The sequence below is a fragment of the Melospiza melodia genome, chromosome W (genome assembly GCF_035770615.1).
Source record: "Melospiza melodia melodia isolate bMelMel2 chromosome W, bMelMel2.pri, whole genome shotgun sequence".
In the NCBI taxonomy this organism is placed as follows: Eukaryota; Metazoa; Chordata; class Aves; order Passeriformes; family Passerellidae; genus Melospiza; species Melospiza melodia.
In genome coordinates this window covers 53477277-53490980 of record NC_086225.1, presented here as the reverse complement: position 1 = coordinate 53490980, position 13704 = coordinate 53477277, and positions in this window count along the sequence as shown.

Genomic DNA, 13704 nt, shown 5'->3' with positions numbered 1-13704 from the left:
GGCATCGTTCAAAAAACTCTGGTCGATTCCAAGGCCTTAATTCAAAACCTTCGTTCATGTCAATACCCTCATCTACTGCTTTCGTGAGATTTCGTACACTCTCTGTGCTTCTACTTCCTAGTTCTCCTGCTTGAATGACAAAAACTTCTCGGACTGTTTTGTTCATCATTCGCCGAACACAACAGAGTATACAAGGTGCCACTATCAATATCAGTATTAGAACACCTAATATGTAAAGACCTATCTTGCAAAGCTGCCTTAGCCAAGGTGCAAAACTCCAATTTTGAAACAAATCATCCAACCAGGAACCTCCATCTTCTTTAATTTGGGCTGTCAGATCCTTTAATTTTTGAATGCTTTTGTGAATGGATTCAGAACGATCAGACAAATTCATACAACACAATCCTTCAAATTCCTCACAACCATGTCCTTGTGCCAGTAAGAGAAAATCAATGGCTGCTCTGTTTTGAAGAGTAGCATGTCTAATACTATCAACATCGGTCAACATATCACTGATTGCGGAGGATGTGGCATTAGCTTGTTTGCTCAGCCAACATCCAACTCGATCTAATTGTCTCAATGCCACAGCTGAAGCCAATTGGGGTAGAAATATACCTGCTGAAAGCCTTCTGGCGGCATTCCAAGGCATAAAATCACTCTGACAGTTCTCATCATAATGAGGAACAGCTCTTGTTTTCCTTTGTTTCTTTTTCATCACTGCTTTGGCAGTGGGGGCAATTATGGTAAGCATACCAATGCTACAAGGGCCACCTTCAAGGTGGGCTGGAATGCCTTGCCAACCTCTGTCTCCGCAAATGATCCAATACCCTTTTGGCAATTGCCGTGGATATTGGTCCGTCTCCAGAAACACATCCCAACTGTTTGAATCATTTGCTGCCCTGAGAAGTTTGTTGGAACAAATGTTCCAATTGAAGGAAGGACTGTTTCCATTGTCAATTCCACCTGGTTTACCATTGGATTCTTTTCTGACCAAAGGAAACTCTTTCACTGGCACACCAACCAAACAGGTTGAGAAAGGCTTTTCTGGTTCCGAATTAGACAGGCATATAGTATCCGATCCGGCAGCCTTGGCTAAGGTCACCCAAACATTCGTTTTCGGTTGATCCACAGGCAAATCTGCACGACAAAAAACAATTAAAATCAAGCAAAACAAGTATACCATTTGATTCTTCCCCATCTCTTTCAAGAACTAAGTTTTGGCAGAATTCTGTCTAAACAAAATCAATAACCTAAATTTTCAGCCAAAAACTAGCTTTGCAAAACAAACATTCAGCATTCAATTCGTATACTCATAAATAACATTGGCACAAAATCAGAGTTCATGGGTTCCACCGATGCACAAAGAACGTCAGGCACAAGAGGCGTCAGGCGAGACCCGGGATCCTTCCATTCGGTCCACGTCTGCGTACTCGCTTCCTCAGTTCTAGGCTCGACAACAGGTTCTGAAGTGCGATACGGTTTGACGTTTTTGGCAGGAACCCACTTAATTCTTCCAGCACCTGTGGAAATAGAAGCATACCCTTTGCCCCACGTTATTAATTGAAACGGGCCTTCCATCTGTCCAGAGTCAGGGTTTCTAATTAGAAGAGGAGGATGTTCTTTCAGTTTTGCCTGTGTGCTATTTGAAAAGTGTCTAAAGATTGGTGGATCTGGTTCTGTACTTGAACTATTTAGAAAATTAAAACCATACAAAGCCTTACTCAGTCTCATCTGTGGGGTGATTTCCGTTCCCCCTCTCTGTTGATCTAATATGCGTTTTAAGGTTTGATGTGTTCTTTCAATGATTGCTTGGCTTGTGGGAGAGTGGGGAATACCAAAAATGTGTCGAACACCCCATTCATTTAAAAATGTGGCCAATTTTTGAGATATGTATGCGGGACCATTGTCAGTTTTTACTTCTTGGGGTATACCCAATGAAGCAAAAGCTTGCAGGAAATGATGACAGGCATGGCTGCCAGTTTCACCTGTGTGAAGGGAAGCAAAAACTGCACCAGAGAACGTGTCTATGGAAACATGAATATTTTTAAATTTACCAAAAGAAGGCTATTTAGTAACACCTGTTTGCCACAACTGTAGGCTTTGTAAGCCTCGGGGGTTGATTGCTCCTGTAGAAACAGGAGGTTGTACCAATTGACAGTCAGGGCAAGTATGAATGATAGCTTTAGCTTGACTTTTAGTGATTTGGAACATTCGCATGAGTGCTTGTGCATTTTGGTGGAAAAAGGCATGACTCAATTTTGCTTGTTCAAAAATATTTGGCAATGTGTTAGAAATGACCATTGTCAGCTTGTCCGCTCTTGCATTTCCATCCACTAAAAATCCAGGAAGTGAAGAATGCGCCCTAATGTGAGAAACAAAATATGGATTAGTTCTATATTGCAAAGTTATAAAAAGACATGAAAGCCAACGATGTAAGTTTCATTACTAACATCCTTTAAAATGGAACCTTCTATTCTCCTGACTACATTAGCAACATAAGCAGAATCTGTGACCAAATTAAAAGGCTGAGGAAACAGCTGAAAAGCTCAAACTACTGCAGCAAGCTCAACAATTTGAGGGGATCCCTCTACTGTTTGAATATCAGATTCTCAAACATCAGTCTTTTGATTAAACCAAGTCACAACGGACTTGTGGCTTTTACCAGAGCCATCAGTGAAGAGAGTCACAGCATGTAAAGGTTCTTCACTTAATTTAGGTTTTTCTCTGAAACTCAATTTTGCTTGCAGTAGTTTGTGAGCTGGATAGTGTATGGAACAAACACCTGGAAAACCTAAGAATGCATATTGTAAATCATCAGAATTTTGCATTGCCCAATTGAAATAATCATTTTTCAATGGCAAATAGATAACTGAACATTCTTGACCTGCCAAAGTTAACAATCTGGTTCTAGCCTTAATTATAATGTATGCAATCATTTCTAAAACTGAGCAAATGGTCTTTGAAAACCTGTAGGGAGGAAAAACCCATTCCATTATTAACAAAGGATCTTGTTCTGCGGCATCCCACTGGAAAATGAGACCACAAAGCTGCATCTTCTCTCCTAAGATTGCAAGAAAGAAAGGATTTTCAGGAACGCAGCGATGAGCTTGTCTTTTTTGAAGAGCTTCTGTGACTTTGTCGAGAGCAGCACGAGCTTCAGGGGTTAAAGTTCTTGGCGAAGTGATATCACAACTTCGTCTCAGCAAATGGAAGAGCGGACTCAGTTCATCATTGGTGATTCCCAACATCGGTCTGACCCAGTTGATTTCTCCTAGAAGTTGTTGTAACTCTTGTAGGTTGTTGACTCTGGTTTGGATCTGAATTTTCTGTGGTATTATTGTCGTCTTCCATCGTCTTCCATCATCTTCCATCCCAGGTACTTCTAAGGTGAAACTTGTTGAATTTTCGTTGCAGAGATTTCAAGTCCAGCTTTTTGAATTTCAGCAACAACACAGTCGCGAGTTTCTTCCATCTCTTCCTTTCAAAGGACTCCACCCTTAAAGCCAATTTTTCTTTCTCTGTATCTATAGATTGACAAACACCAGAACAACCATGTTTTTGCTTAAGTGAAAAAGAGTTCCCCGGAACCACAATTTCCCGAGTGGAAGAAGCCACCTCAGCCTCCACCCCAGGCCCAACAGAATCCAATTCAGGTTTCAGTGTCCCTGCACAAACAATTTTAGGAAGTACAGTCACTTTTTCATTTCCATCTTTTACACACTTTGTTCCATGCCCCTTACAAGAGTCACATATTTTTACATTAACAGAACAACGCGAAGAAAAGTCCAAAAGAGTCTCATTTTTTCCCAGAGAGAGAGAAGAAAGATTTTGTTCAACAGAGTTCAAAGCAATACTTTCAGCATTTGCAACAACACTTGTAACATTCTCCGATACTCACACAGTCTCCGGTTTACTGGAATTTAATGAGACAGAACAAGAAGCTTTGTTTTCTGAGTCCAAGTTGATCTTATTATTATCAGTTTGTTTAAAACAGTGCTCCAACAGCGCTCTACAAACCGGCATAAGTTCTCTTAAGCTTTCATCTTTTTTGAGAGAGACTAGTTTATAGATTCTCCAGTTTATCTGATCCCAAAATTGAAAAGTAAAAGCAGACTGCATATTTAAATCTTGCGTATTCGCTTTAACCCAGATAAGTAAGTTTTTAAGCTCAGTTTTTGAAATTTCAGAGTGACCTTTTTCTTGTAACATTGCCTCTAATTGATGAAAAACATCCCATTCAACTTTTGATAAATTCGTTCCCATTTTTGTGTTCTTTTATAATTTTCTTTTTCGCTATTTTGCCACCCAACGTCACCCAAGCGCTCTCCCGAGATAAGTTACTTACAATTTTCTTGGCTTCGGCGGGAGAGATGATACAGTGTGCTCCTTGTTAACACTTGGGTCTCCGCAGCTGGTACTTCCACGATTTTTCTTTCTTTTTCTTCTATTCTACGTCCTCACACGAGGCACCAATATGCGGGGGACGGGACAGGTATAAGTCCAATAGTGTCAGGAACCCACGCCTTAAAAAAGGAACCCACTAGGCCGCGGCAAAATATCCAAATATGGATAACATGGTAACCAGACCAGTGAAGAGATTTTTGCTTTTATTTCCAGCACATCAGTCTCAAAATACAAAATGGAGACATGACAGCTCACTGATCCACACCAAAAAATGTCTCCTTCAACAGGGCTCATACAGCAATACATAAAATCATCTCAGACTAGAATTCAGCCAATCAGACACAGAAAACACATCTTGACAAGCATTCTATCCAATCTTATAAAACATAGGTAATCGTAGCTAAAACAAAGACTAGTTGATAAGAGACAAAGAACAGAGTTCTATTCATGCTAACCTTCTAAAGATATACATTAAATTAACTTGGTTGCCATCCTAAAGCCAATTCTACAGAAGCCTATTGTTATTTGTCACGTCTACTGCTTGGGAAACTTTTCTGCTTGCATGGAAAACTTTTTCTGCTTGCATGGGAAACTTTTCTGCAATGCTAACAAAACTCCAGTCTAAGGCCTACATACTTCTTTGTAACCATTTCTTAAAAATCCTCTAACCTTATGGATTCCAACATTTCCCCCTCTCTCTTTGACTCAGAAGCTTTCATTTTCTTGTCGCTTGCTATTTGCGTTTCATAGCTCTATTGCAAAATTTCTGCTTATTATCTGCTGAAGACCTATTTTCACTAAACTGAAGCATTGCTATATTACAGCACAGCAACTTAATGCTGTGAAGACCCAATCCCTGAAAGAGAGATATGAATCACGTTTGGCAACAGTCACAAGGCATCATTCAAAAAACTCTGGTCGATTCCAAGGCCTTAATTCAAAACCTTCGTTCATGTCAATACCCTCATCTACTGCTTTCGTGAGATTTCGTACACTCTCTGTGCTTCTACTTCCTAGTTCTCCTGCTTGAATGACAAAAACTTCTCGGACTGTTTTGTTCATCATTCGCCGAAGACAACAGAGTATACAAGGTGCCACTATCAATATCAGTATTAGAACACCTAATATGTAAAGACCTATCTTGCAAAGTTGCCTTAGCCAAGGTGCAAAACTCCAATTTTGAAACAAATCATCCAACCAGGAACCTCCATCTTCTTTAATTTGGGCTGTCAGATCCTTTAATTTTTGAATGCTTTTGTGAATGGATTCAGAAAGATCAGACAAATTCATACAACACAATCCTTCAAATTCCTCACAACCATGTCCTTCTGCCAGTAAGAGAAAATCAATGGCTGCTCTGTTTTGAAGAGTAGCATGTCTAATACTATCAACATCGGTCAACATATCACTGATTGCGGAGGATGTGGCATTAGCTTGTTTGCTCAGCCAACATCCAACTCGATCTAATTGTCTCAATGCCACAGCTGAAGCCAATTGGGGTAGAAATATACCTGCTGAAAGCCTTCTGGCGGCATTCCAAGGCATAAAATCACTCTGACAGTTCTCATCATAATGAGGAACAGCTCTTGTTTTCCTTTGTTTCTTTTTCATCACTGCTTTGGCAGTGGGGGCAATTATGGTAAGCATACCAATGCTACAAGGGCCACCTTCAAGGTGGGCTGGAATGCCTTGCCAACCTCTGTCTCCGCAAATGATCCAATACCCTTTTGGCAATTGCCGTGGATATTGGTCCGTCTCCAGAAACACATCCCAACTGTTTGAAACATTTGCTGCCCTGAGAAGTTTGTTGGAACAAATGTTCCAATTGAAGGAAGGACTGTTTCCATTGTCAATTCCACCTGGTTTACCATTGGATTCTTTTCTGACCAAAGGAAACTCTTTCACTGGCACACCAACCAAACAGGTTGAGAAAGGCTTTTCTGGTTCCGAATTAGACAGACATATAGTATCCGATCCGGCAGCCTTGGCTAAGGTCACCCAAACATTTGTTTTCGGTTGATCCACAGGCAAATCTGCACGACAAAAAACAATTAAAATCAAGCAAAACAAGTATACCATTTGATTCTGCCCCATCTCTTTCAAGAACTAAGTTTTGGCAGAATTCTTTCTAAACAAAAACAATAACCTAAATTTTCAGCCAAAAACTAGCTTTGCAAAACAAACATTCAGCATTCAATTCGTATACTCATAAATAACATTGGCACAAAATCAGAGTTCATGGGTTCCACCGATGCACAAAGAACGTCAGGCACAAGAGGCGTCAGGCGAGACCCGGGATCCTTCCATTCGGTCCACGTCTGCGTACTCGCTTCCTCAGTTCTAGGCTCGACAACAGGTTCTGAAGTGCGATACGGTTTGACGTTTTTGGCAGGAACCCACTTAATTCTTCCAGCACCTGTGGAAATAGAAGCATACCCTTTGCCCCACGTTATTAATTGAAACGGGCCTTCCATCTGTCCAGAGTCAGGGTTTCTAATTAGAAGAGGAGGATGTTCTTTCAGTTTTGCCTGTGTGCTATTTGAAAAGTGTCTAAAGATTGGTGGATCTGGTTCTGTACTTGAACTATTTAGAAAATTAAAACCATACAAAGCCTTACTCAGTCTCATCTGTGGGGTGATTTCCGTTCCCCCTCTCTGTTGATCTAATATGCGTTTTAAGGTTTGATGTGTTCTTTCAATGATTGCTTGGCTTGTGGGAGAGTGGGGAATACCAAAAATGTGTCGAACACCCCATTCATTTAAAAATGTGGCCAATTTTTGAGATATGTATGCGGGACCATTGTCAGTTTTTACTTCTTGGGGTATACCCAATGAAGCAAAAGCTTGCAGGAAATGATGACAGGCATGGCTGCCAGTTTCACCTGTGTGAAGGGAAGCAAAAACTGCACCAGAGAACGTGTCTATGGAAACATGAATATTTTTAAATTTACCAAAAGAAGGCTATTTAGTAACACCTGTTTGCCACAACTGTAGGCTTTGTAAGCCTCGGGGGTTGATTGCTCCTGTAGAAACAGGAGGTTGTACCAATTGACAGTCAGGGCAAGTATGAATGATAGCTTTAGCTTGACTTTTAGTGATTTGGAACATTCGCATGAGTGCTTGTGCATTTTGGTGGAAAAAGGCATGACTCAATTTTGCTTGTTCAAAAATATTTGGCAATGTGTTAGAAATGACCACTGTCAGCTTGTCCGCTCTTGCATTTCCTTCCACTAAAAATCCAGGAAGTGAAGAATGCGCCCTAATGTGAGAAACAAAATATGGATTAGTTCTATATTGCAAAGTTATAAAAAGACATGAAAGCCAACGATGTACAGTTTCATTACTAACATCCTTTAAAATGGAACCTTCTATTCTCCTGACTACATTAGCAACATAAGCAGAATCTGTGACCAAATTAAAAGGCTGAGGAAACAGCTGAAAAGCTCAAACTACTGCAGCAAGCTCAACAATTTGAGGGGATCCCTCTACTGTTTGAATATCAGATTCCCAAACATCAGTCTTTTGATTAAACCAAGTCACAACGGACTTGTGGCTTTTACCAGAGCCATCAGTGAAGAGAGTCACAGCATGTAAAGGTTCTTCACTTAATTTAGGTTTTTCTCTGAAACTCAATTTTGCTTGCAGTAGTTTGTGAGCTGGATAGTGTATGGAACAAACACCTGGAAAACCTAAGAATGCATATTGTAAATCATCAGAATTTTGCATTGCCCAATTGCAATAATCATTTTTCAATGGCAAATAGATAACTGAACATTCTTGACCTGCCAAAGTTAACAATCTGGTTCTAGCCTTAATTATAATGTATGCAATCATTTCTAAAACTGAGCAAATGGTCTTTGAAAACCTGTAGGGAGGAAAAACCCATTCCATTATTAACAAAGGATCTTGTTCTGTGGCATCCCACTGGAAAATGAGACCACAAAGCTGCATCTTCTCTCCTAAGATTGCAAGAAAGAAAGGATTTTCAGGAACGCAGCGATGAGCTTGTCTTTTTTGAAGAGCTTCTGTGACTTTGTCGAGAGCAGCACGAGCTTCAGGGGTTAAAGTTCTTGGCGAAGTGATGTCGCAACTTCCTCTCAGCAAATGGAAGAGCGGACTCAGTTCATCATTGGTGATTCCCAGCATCGGTCTGACCCAGTTGATTTCTCCTAGAAGTTGTTGTAACTCTTGTAGGTTGTTGACTCTGGTTCGGATCTGAATTTTCTGTGGACTTCTTGTCGTCTTCCATCGTCTTCCATCATCTTCCATCCCAGGTACTTCTAAGGTGAAACTTGTTGAATTTTCGTTGCAGAGATTTCAAGTCCAGCTTTTTGAATTTCAGCAACAACACAGTCGCGAGTTTCTTCCATCTCTTCCTTTCAAAGGACTCCACCCTTAAAGCCAATTTTTCTTTCTCTGTATCTATAGATTGACAAACACCAGAACAACCATGTTTTTGCTTAAGTGAAAAAGAGTTCCCCGGAACCACAATTTCCCAAGTGGAAGCAGCCACCTCAGCCTCCACCCCAGGCCCAACAGAATCCAATTCAGGTTTCAGTGTCCCTGCACAAACAATTTTAGGAAGTACAGTCACTTTTTCATTTCCATCTTTTACACACTTTGTTCCATCCCGCTTACAAGAGTCACATATTTTTACATTAACAGAACAACGCGAAGAAAAGTCCAAAAGAGTCTCATTTTTTCCCAGAGAGAGAGAAGAAAGATTTTGTTCAACAGAGTTCAAAGCAATACTTTCAGCATTGGCAACAACACTTGTAACATTCTCCGATACTCACACAGTCTCCGGTTTACTGGAATTTAATGAGACAGAACCAGAAGCTTTGTTTTCTGAGTCCAAGTTGATCTTATTATTATCAGTTTGTTTAAAACAGTGCTCCAACAGCGCTCTACAAACCGGCATAAGTTCTCTTAAGCTTTCATCTTTTTTGAGAGAGACTAGTTTATAGATTCTCCAGTTTATCTGATCCCAAAAATGAAAAGTAAAAGCAGACTGCAGATTTAAATCTTGCGTATTCGCTTTAACCCAGATAAGTAAGTTTTTAAGCTCAGTTTTTGAAATTTCAGAGTGACCTTTTTCTTGTAACATTGTCTCTAATTGATGAAAAACATCCCATTCAACTTTTGATAAATTCGTTCCCATTTTTGTGTTCTTTTAATAATTTTCTTTTTCGCTATTTTGCCTCCCAACGTCACCCAAGCGCTCTCCCGAGATAAGTTACTTACAATTTTCTTGGCTTCGGCGGGAGAGATGATACAGTGTGCTCCTTGTTGACACTTGGGTCTCTGCAGCTGGTACTTCTACAATTTTTTTCTTTTTCTTCTATTCTACATTCTCACACGAGGCACCAATATGCGGGGGACGGGACAGGTATAAGTCCAATGGTGTCAGGAACCCACGCCTTAAAAAAGGAACCCACTAGGTCGCGGCAAAATATCCAAATATGGATAACATGGTAACCAGACCAGTGAAGAGATTTTTGCTTTTATTTCCAGCACATCAGTCTCAAAATACAAAATGGAGACATGACAGCTCACTGATCCACACCAAAAAATGTCTCCTTCAACAGGGCTCATACAGCAATACATAAAATCATCTCAGACTAGAATTCAGCCAATCAGACACAGAAAACACATCTTGACAAGCATTCTATCCAATCTTATAAAACATAGGTAATCGTAGCTAAAACAAAGACTAGTTGATAAGAGACAAAGAACAGAGTTCTATTCATGCTAACCTTCTAAAGATATACATTAAATTAACTTGGTTGCCATCCTAAAGCCAATTCTACAGAAGCCTATTGTTATTTGTCACGTCTACTGCTTGGGAAACTTTTCTGCTTGCATGGAAAACTTTTTCTGCTTGCATGGGAAACTTTTCTGCAATGCTAACAAAACTCCAGTCTAAGGCCTACATACTTCTTTGTAACCATTTCTTAAAAATCCTCTAACCTTATGGATTCCAACATTTCCCCCTCTCTCTTTGACTCAGAAGCTTTCATTTTCTTGTCGCTTGCTATTTGCGTTTCATAGCTCTATTGCAAAATTTCTGCTTATTATCTGCTGAAGACCTATTTTCACTAAACTGAAGCATTGCTATATTACAGCACAGCAACTTAATGCTGTGAAGACCCAATCCCTGAAAGAGAGATATGAATCACGTTTGGCAACAGTCACAAGGCATCATTCAAAAAACTCTGGTCGATTCCAAGGCCTTAATTCAAAACCTTCGTTCATGTCAATACCCTCATCTACTGCTTTCGTGAGATTTCGTACACTCTCTGTGCTTCTACTTCCTAGTTCTCCTGCTTGAATGACAAAAACTTCTCGGACTGTTTTGTTCATCATTCGCCGAAGACAACAGAGTATACAAGGTGCCACTATCAATATCAGTATTAGAACACCTAATATGTAAAGACCTATCTTGCAAAGTTGCCTTAGCCAAGGTGCAAAACTCCAATTTTGAAACAAATCATCCAACCAGGAACCTCCATCTTCTTTAATTTGGGCTGTCAGATCCTTTAATTTTTGAATGCTTTTGTGAATGGATTCAGAAAGATCAGACAAATTCATACAACACAATCCTTCAAATTCCTCACAACCATGTCCTTCTGCCAGTAAGAGAAAATCAATGGCTGCTCTGTTTTGAAGAGTAGCATGTCTAATACTATCAACATCGGTCAACATATCACTGATTGCGGAGGATGTGGCATTAGCTTGTTTGCTCAGCCAACATCCAACTCGATCTAATTGTCTCAATGCCACAGCTGAAGCCAATTGGGGTAGAAATATACCTGCTGAAAGCCTTCTGGCGGCATTCCAAGGCATAAAATCACTCTGACAGTTCTCATCATAATGAGGAACAGCTCTTGTTTTCCTTTGTTTCTTTTTCATCACTGCTTTGGCAGTGGGGGCAATTATGGTAAGCATACCAATGCTACAAGGGCCACCTTCAAGGTGGGCTGGAATGCCTTGCCAACCTCTGTCTCCGCAAATGATCCAATACCCTTTTGGCAATTGCCGTGGATATTGGTCCGTCTCCAGAAACACATCCCAACTGTTTGAAACATTTGCTGCCCTGAGAAGTTTGTTGGAACAAATGTTCCAATTGAAGGAAGGACTGTTTCCATTGTCAATTCCACCTGGTTTACCATTGGATTCTTTTCTGACCAAAGGAAACTCTTTCACTGGCACACCAACCAAACAGGTTGAGAAAGGCTTTTCTGGTTCCGAATTAGACAGACATATAGTATCCGATCCGGCAGCCTTGGCTAAGGTCACCCAAACATTTGTTTTCGGTTGATCCACAGGCAAATCTGCACGACAAAAAACAATTAAAATCAAGCAAAACAAGTATACCATTTGATTCTGCCCCATCTCTTTCAAGAACTAAGTTTTGGCAGAATTCTTTCTAAACAAAAACAATAACCTAAATTTTCAGCCAAAAACTAGCTTTGCAAAACAAACATTCAGCATTCAATTCGTATACTCATAAATAACATTGGCACAAAATCAGAGTTCATGGGTTCCACCGATGCACAAAGAACGTCAGGCACAAGAGGCGTCAGGCGAGACCCGGGATCCTTCCATTCGGTCCACGTCTGCGTACTCGCTTCCTCAGTTCTAGGCTCGACAACAGGTTCTGAAGTGCGATACGGTTTGACGTTTTTGGCAGGAACCCACTTAATTCTTCCAGCACCTGTGGAAATAGAAGCATACCCTTTGCCCCACGTTATTAATTGAAACGGGCCTTCCATCTGTCCAGAGTCAGGGTTTCTAATTAGAAGAGGAGGATGTTCTTTCAGTTTTGCCTGTGTGCTATTTGAAAAGTGTCTAAAGATTGGTGGATCTGGTTCTGTACTTGAACTATTTAGAAAATTAAAACCATACAAAGCCTTACTCAGTCTCATCTGTGGGGTGATTTCCGTTCCCCCTCTCTGTTGATCTAATATGCGTTTTAAGGTTTGATGTGTTCTTTCAATGATTGCTTGGCTTGTGGGAGAGTGGGGAATACCAAAAATGTGTCGAACACCCCATTCATTTAAAAATGTGGCCAATTTTTGAGATATGTATGCGGGACCATTGTCAGTTTTTACTTCTTGGGGTATACCCAATGAAGCAAAAGCTTGCAGGAAATGATGACAGGCATGGCTGCCAGTTTCACCTGTGTGAAGGGAAGCAAAAACTGCACCAGAGAACGTGTCTATGGAAACATGAATATTTTTAAATTTACCAAAAGAAGGCTATTTAGTAACACCTGTTTGCCACAACTGTAGGCTTTGTAAGCCTCGGGGGTTGATTGCTCCTGTAGAAACAGGAGGTTGTACCAATTGACAGTCAGGGCAAGTATGAATGATAGCTTTAGCTTGACTTTTAGTGATTTGGAACATTCGCATGAGTGCTTGTGCATTTTGGTGGAAAAAGGCATGACTCAATTTTGCTTGTTCAAAAATATTTGGCAATGTGTTAGAAATGACCACTGTCAGCTTGTCCGCTCTTGCATTTCCTTCCACTAAAAATCCAGGAAGTGAAGAATGCGCCCTAATGTGAGAAACAAAATATGGATTAGTTCTATATTGCAAAGTTATAAAAAGACATGAAAGCCAACGATGTACAGTTTCATTACTAACATCCTTTAAAATGGAACCTTCTATTCTCCTGACTACATTAGCAACATAAGCAGAATCTGTGACCAAATTAAAAGGCTGAGGAAACAGCTGAAAAGCTCAAACTACTGCAGCAAGCTCAACAATTTGAGGGGATCCCTCTACTGTTTGAATATCAGATTCCCAAACATCAGTCTTTTGATTAAACCAAGTCACAACGGACTTGTGGCTTTTACCAGAGCCATCAGTGAAGAGAGTCACAGCATGTAAAGGTTCTTCACTTAATTTAGGTTTTTCTCTGAAACTCAATTTTGCTTGCAGTAGTTTGTGAGCTGGATAGTGTATGGAACAAACACCTGGAAAACCTAAGAATGCATATTGTAAATCATCAGAATTTTGCATTGCCCAATTGCAATAATCATTTTTCAATGGCAAATAGATAACTGAACATTCTTGACCTGCCAAAGTTAACAATCTGGTTCTAGCCTTAATTATAATGTATGCAATCATTTCTAAAACTGAGCAAATGGTCTTTGAAAACCTGTAGGGAGGAAAAACCCATTCCATTATTAACAAAGGATCTTGTTCTGTGGCATCCCACTGGAAAATGAGACCACAAAGCTGCATCTTCTCTCCTAAGATTGCAAGAAAGAAAGGATTTTCAGGAACGCAGCGAT